Below are 7,648 nucleotides of genomic sequence, written 5' to 3'. Positions count from 1 at the left end.
CATTGGTTCGGTAACAGGAGTACTAATCAATTGATTAGATACACCCACTACTTGGATATTTTCTCCCGAGAGGGGTAGGTTTGGAACGTCCACTGTTCTTACAGTAGAACGGGTAGCGCCAGTGTCCAACAGAAAGGTGACATCATTTCCGTCAACCTTTCCTTCAATGTATGGTCCAGACTGGTCCACCGGCAAGGAAGCGCCAAGTACGCACTCCTCGTCCTCCCCTCTCAGGCCCCGTCAGTACTGATCATTACAAAGGAAGGTATCATTCAGCAGATACTGCGAAGTTGCTGTATTTCTGTTCTCACCACTTTCCCAAACTTCTATCTCCTCACCCTCTGCCTGTTTTCCCCTGTATACCTGCTTTGGTGCACGAGGCACCTGAACTGTTTTTACCTGTGGTTGAGTCTTTCTTGGTCTTTCTTTCTGCGTCTGTGGAGTTAAATCAGGTGTTTTGGCATTATCATCTAGTAAATAGGGACACTCGTTACGCCAGTGTCCAATTTCGCCGCACTGATGGCAGGGAAATTTCTTCATAGCCTCTTCCCTGCTAAATTTGGGCCGGGGTTTTCCTCCACCCCCACCCCCGGGACTTTTGTTCTCAGCATTTTTAACCATGTTACTCAACTGTTTTTCCTGCTGTTCTGCGAGCTTCACTTGAGCCCACATCACCTTCTCTTTAAGGGCCTTTTTCTTTTCTGCCATCTCGTCCTCACAGTACTTTGCGTACCGTAGGACCTCATCCATTTTTTTTGTGTGCCAACATATTTTATTATCTTTTATCCACTGACAAATTTCGGGCCTTAAACCATTTACAAACCTGTAAATAAAATGCGTCATGTCTTTCATCTCGATGTTATCAATACCACTGTATGTTTTGAACACCTGCAATAACCTCTCATAGAAGGAGTGCACTGTCTCGTCCCTTTCCTGTGTTGTCCTATCTATCTTGGTCCAATCAGTTTCCTTTGCGGGTACTTTTTCTTTCAAATGCTGAATTACCTGCTCATATTTTCGCATGACATCCTTCGATGGCTCCCCTGTTTCTTTATTCCTTGGGTACTCTTCACTAGGCCAGTCTATGGCTATTTTACACTGGGTCCATAAATCTACCGGAACCACAATGTCGAAAAACCCATCCAGGTCTTTCCACAGACACTTCTGTACCTTCACGAACCTTTCCACCTGCCTGTACCAGTCTACTGGTTTCTCTCGTAATTTTGGAAAATCATTCGTAAAGGACACAATATCTTGTCTGGACCAAGGGACATGCACATATTTCCCTCCAGGTACTTCGCGCATGGGGCATAACTGCTCAGGTTTTTCTACCTCCCTTAAAGCAAACTCAGGAGTCACTTGTCGGGAGCGAGCCTCTTCTTTCTTTCTCGCCCACCTGCTTCTCCATCTTTCCACATCTCCCCATTTTTGCAGTACCCCCAATAGTTCTTTTATCTGCAACTTTTTCCCTGCCACATTCAGATGCTCTATATCTTTGTCTGAGAAGTCTGCTCTGTACGGTTTCTGCAAGGGCTTGGATTTTGAAATATCTACCCCCATACTAGCTGCGGTGTCTGTCAGTTTTTCGTGGAGCACTCTGGTGTTTCTTGTAAGGCTTTTACACATAAACGACAATTCTTCTTCAGAGTAGGTATTCAATCGATCCAACCCCACATTTCCTGCCATTAATTCTTCTATTTCTACCCTCAGCTTGTAGAGGTCTAAAGGTTTCGTTTGCGGAGTCTGTTTCTCTAATTCGCGACTCCAACTCTCAATTTCATCCGGAGTTACCAGAGAGACACTCCTAGTACCTGTTGCTGACTCTAATTTAATTTCTTTCGCATTAAAAGGGTTATGCCTCTGCTGCATTCCCTTTCCGGTCTGTTTGTTTGGTAAGTCCAAGAACGCAACTTCAGACTCGCACTCACTGGACTGATCATCTATGATTATCGGTTCCTGTCTCGGGGGTGCCATGACTGGGGTCATAACTGGAGTAATCGGATTTCCCTGACCATTTCCGTATAACGGAACCACTGGTCCAATAGTTACTGGAATGGTCAATGCCTCAGGACTGGTATTTAACTGGGAGATTTTCTGAATTATTTCTGTCCTTTGTCTAGCTAGAGCCTCTTGCTCCTTTTCCACTAGTATCCTTCTTAAAGTCGTGTCATGTAAAATTTGTGGGGTCAATGGAGGAGTAAAACTCGGGGCAGTAGGATGCGTTTCACTTGGTCCCCCACCATAATTTGGTTTCGGGAATAAAGTTCCGGTGTTAAAGGATCTGCGCTCTTCCTCATATGGAGGTTGAACAAAAGGCAGTCCTGAATTCGATGGTTTTTCTTCGTTTTCATACATAGGTCTGGGAAGGAACATTTTTGTACGTGAATATTTGTCTTCTTTGTTTGCGGGCACTTTGGGATATATATCCCTTGTTTCCGCCGGTTCGGGTTTCTCAAAATAGGGCAATACCTGACCACCCCCTCCCAGTCCTAGGGATCGGTCTTCTTCCTTTAGGAAATGGCGACGGGGAGCATCTCCTACACTGGAAGGACGGGCCCCCTCATTATAAGGTGGCGGACTTCTGGTACAGATATCGTCTAACAATTCATCATCTGACTCCCCAAGGGCCCCCCAATGCTTACACTTTTCGGTACTTTTCTCACCCGCTGCAGGATTATGACATGCCGGCATCATGGGAAACAGACCCTCAACAATCATACTCTGCCTCCACTGCTTCATCCTTTTATCCCTGGACTCCTGTTTTTGCCTGGGGTACCATTTGGTCAGACCTTTGTCCATTCGGGGTCTTTCTCTTTCAAAAGCCTCTATTTCCCATTCCTCTAATGCTTCATACTGCGTTAGTCTCGGTCTGGGATGCAGTTCATTCATTCGGGTTCTTAAATTAAATAAGATCCTACCATTGAAAGTGCCTTCTAACGGAAAGGCCAATACTCCGTCATCTTTTGTGTACTTCACCCAATTCTCCAACCACACACAGGTGTTGTACCCCCGGTCAAACATCATGAATGAGGCAGGAGTATTGGGTCCTGGGACAAGAACACCTTCTCTAGATTTAATCGGTTTGTCCGTTTTGAAATAATTTTTCACCTTACTTATAAGGGACATTTTTCTCTTTGTTCCGTACATAATATCGTATCTATTAGTCTTCCACTGATCCCTTTCAAACCCTAGGTGTCTTGGATCAGGTCGAGTGCCTGTAGTCTGCGAGTACCACATACGACTTCTACGCTAAACTTTGTTTACAAACTACCTCCAATCAGAACGCGCTTCAGAAATCCGTGCAACCAATGGGTGCGCGACTCTAAATAATTTCCGCCAATGGGTGCGCGGCCCCTTCGTGAGTCAGTTCCCACGCTCTGGTGCTCACCCCTCCTTTACAATTCCAGCTCCGCTACCCGCCCGCTGCTTCTACCAATCCCAGCGCGGCACAGAGTGACGTCAGAGGCGCTTCGCGACTGACTCCCTCCCTTCACAAGGTAACGGAAACTTTCTTTCTTTTAAAGTGCTCAGTGCTTGATTATTTTACAACAAATACACATTCGCCACAGTGCTCGAGTGTCTAGACAGAGAAAGAATTATTTTACTGCATGTAAACTACTTCCATTTACTTTTCACACACTGCGAGTAGATCTCTTCCGCCTACCCTTCACTCTAGCATCGGTGAACCTGTTATTCCCCTAAACTCATCCACTTCTCCGGGATATATCCGAGTCTAAGGTTTCCCAGCGGACCCCTCTGCTTTCATGCTAGCTCCGAGGAACCTGCTACTCTTCCGATGTGACCCTTACTAGGTTACGCCACTATGGGAATTTTGCCAATGAACCCCGTTACTGACATTTATTCACACATGTATTCAGAAAACCCTAGTTAGTGCTTCCCGGTTATCCTAACCTGCACCTAACTTTCCTCGAGCCTGTGACCTCAGGACAATGGATTCTATTCACCACTTGCCCTTTCAATTCCCCGGGGAGTTCGGACAACACAAAACTAAACGGTTGACAAATGCATGGATTAATACATATAACAATACAAGAACAAGAATAATGGCAATACAACAATTCATGAATTCCAAAGCAGCGTATTCACAAGAGAATGATCAGGTCTCTTTAGAACAGCCGCTCTTCTAGCAGCATTAATGTACTAGCAGCTTCCGACTCAACTAGTCTAACCAATCCTGCCTAACCTTTAGCTAGTCCCTAACCATACCTCTGCTACCAGAAAAACTGATAGAGCGCGCGAGGCCACCCGACCAATAATTTTCGCCGTTTCCGGCTTCAGGGCCCATATACTTTCAAATCACCATATACATTGACCAGGTGACTTCACGAGCTCTACCAATTTGTGTGTGTTCCCTACTATTTGTTTCTCTGTGCACCCGACTTACCATCCACCGATGCGGGTACCTAATGACCACAATGAATCAGGGAGCTAGCTGTAAAAGGAAAAGGCAGCAAAATACAAACCCAACCAATATCATTCAAATACTGTTGAAATGACCACGGACAACTGGAAGTTTTAAAATGTTTATCTAAAGTTCATTGTTTTCTTGCATCAAATACACGAGAATGAGACATTCAATGACTAGTAAAATGTAAATGATATAACTATAGAGAAATAATGACAGGGTAATCATTGAAAAATTGCTTGTGGAATATAAATGAAGAATACTATACAATCTCAAAATCTTCAAGCATGGACAGACTATGCATGGGTAACTATAGGAAGGCCTATAAAGAGTAACACGCTAAACTTAAAGTGAACGGGCCTTTGAACAGTCTAGGTAAGGAGGTTCTAGACCATATCAGAAAATGACAAACTGCAATGCAAAATATAATTTCTAGCAAGTGAGAAGACATAAGAACAAATTTATGAGAAAATGCAAATGACTTTCAATAGTTGCGGAAAGACATGGAAAAATAACATATGCCAAGGTATCGCGTAATTAAAGCAAAAGGTAGAAATATAGAAAGGTGCAAGTTTAAAGAACTTAGAACAGTATTTACCTAGACTGGTGTGGAAACCAAACCCTGGCCACGGGTCAGTTTAAGGACAGGAAACCCTCAAGGAAGGATACCCCTCAAAGGACAGCAGGTGCAGAATGGACACCCCGGACAGGACAGGATACCCTCGGATTGGGAATCAGGACAGGACCTCAGGACAGGACAGCAAACCCTCAGGACAGGACCGCTCAGGACAGGACCGGAACCCACAGCTCGGAAGCAACGCCTGCGCTCCACCCGCTCTGCAGTTATCGATTAAGACCCCGATTGGGTCAGCGAACTCCCAGCAAAAGTGCTTCGCCAGCACTTTAAGGTTCAGTAAAACCTTAGTCTATGGTCAAATTCGGACAGAGTGCTCCGCAGCTCTCTGTATTTTCAGTCACCTATTGAGTGCGATGGGTCAGTGACAGGTCAGCTAAACCAGACAAGTCGGACGATTCCCTAGGTGAACCCAGGGTAGATATACGTTTTGGGACAGTGTACCACCCTCCAATGTTGCAAAGTGTCAGAATCCCTCAATTTTGATTGGTCCTAAAGTAGGATTTGGGTAACACACCAATCACAATACAATATTTCAAGCCTGTATTTGCATGCTCGGGTACCGCCTAGTAAGATTGGGGTTCCCATGAGAAGCTACACGGCAAACAGTAGCACAATATTACATTGTAACATATAAGGAGCCACATTCGCTGTTCTCGCAGGGCAGAGGTGACTTTCTCAGGAACATCTTGCCCATCACTGCCAACTGGCTGTGTTCCATCAGTCAAGGTCCACTGTGCCGCAGGAAGTTGCGCAGGCGCAGAAGGGACCTCCAATATGGCTCTTCTCTCTCTCAGATCCCCATTCCCCGCGATACATGAAAAGTAAGCGAAAACAAATTAATACATAATAATGTCATCATGAAAACACATCACAGAGTTTGTACTTCTAACTTATCATCAAGAAATATACTTATGCAATCTAAATGTTAGCTACATAGAAACAACAACAAGAGCAGTGGCACGAGCAGTACCACATGATGGGCACAGCTATGTATTACGCATGCGCATAGATTTCCCTCCACTTCTGCAGACGCGTCAGGACACGTGAGTGTGGCTGACGCATGCGCAGTAACTAAAATACAAGCGTCGGCCATTTTTTAAGTACACGGATTAAATGCATTAGAAATCCACATAGGCAAGCTTCATACCTTTACTCAAAACTTAATATAAATGTTAGTAAGACGTACATTTGTTACCTTATTACACATACACGAGGTTCTTGAGTACAGCAAGTCCGCAAAATATGCGAAGCTTTGCTTCATCAACAGGCCATACCATACTATAGAATGACAGGCTTTTCCCATAGCATTCCATAAACTGATGGGCCATCCCATACTATACTATGACAAGCCATGCCATATTATACCACACAATGAAATAAGAGACCATACCATACCCTACTACAAAATGACAAGTCATAACACACTATACTATAGAATCAAAGGCCATACAATGCAACACTATGCAATGACAGGCCATTGCATACCACACCACAAAGCAGCACAGCACTAAAAAGTATTTGACAGGACCAATAGACCCTGCGAAGCTGAGACCTATTAGCTTTGCTAAGGCTTCTTTTAATTTGACTTTTCTGAAAACAGTTGTAAATCTCCAATCCCCCACTGAATTATGGGTTGCCTTGTAGAGTCATGAACAGAGTTATTCAGTGAACAAAAAAACACCAAAGAATTATTAGGCACTATCAGCCTGATTCATCAATCTCCCGTTTTGCGAGCCCCTAATAGCGATTCATAAGGAATAGCTATTAAGGACTTGCAAAACGGGATTCATGTAGGAATTGCTAAATAAATAGCGATTCCTACACAATCCTTATTTGCGAGTAGCAAATTGCTAATTGCAAATAAGAAATAACTCCCCATTCATTCCTATGGGCCTAAAGCCCATAGGAATGAATGGGGAGTTATTCCTTATTTGCGATTAGCAATTTGCTACTCGCAAATAAGGATGCCAATTCAAGGGTGCTAGGGGTGTCCAAAGGACACCCTGTAGCACCCCTGAAATGTAATTTACATTGGTCCGAAGGACATGTGTGTGTGCAACATGCAACTTAGAAAAATGCATTTAAAAGCATTTTTCTAAGTTTTCGCTATTTACCACGAGGTTTGACCTCGCAGTAAATAGCGGCCCGAAATTGCGAATTCGCAATTTAAAAATGGTTCATGAATTGCATTTAAGGAATCTCAAATAGAGATTCCTTAAATGTAATTCCTCGCAATTTAGCGAATTCGCTATTACCGATTTTTGCATTTGGGATGATGAATCCCAAATGCAAAAATTGCACTCGCAAAGGGCCAGATTCTCAGAATCTGGCCCTTTGTGAGCGCAATTAAGCTTGATGAATCAGGCTGTTTGACATCTAAAATGACACATGACCCATGTCCTCCAAAAACCCTTCAGCAGGTCCCAGAATAAATATCTGACCACCTAGTTAACATCTTCAAGGGAATGCTCAACTCGGGCTATTTGCCTAAGGGTTGGAAAAATCCTCAATCCTACTCTCAGTAAAAAAGGCTTGTCTCTCATCTGCAGAGCATAGCAACTATCAGCCAATATCTTGTCAGCCTT

Source organism: Lissotriton helveticus, chromosome 1_1 (assembly GCF_964261635.1).
Source record: "Lissotriton helveticus chromosome 1_1, aLisHel1.1, whole genome shotgun sequence".
Classification (NCBI taxonomy): domain Eukaryota; kingdom Metazoa; phylum Chordata; class Amphibia; order Caudata; family Salamandridae; genus Lissotriton; species Lissotriton helveticus.
This window is presented reverse-complemented; position numbering follows the sequence as displayed.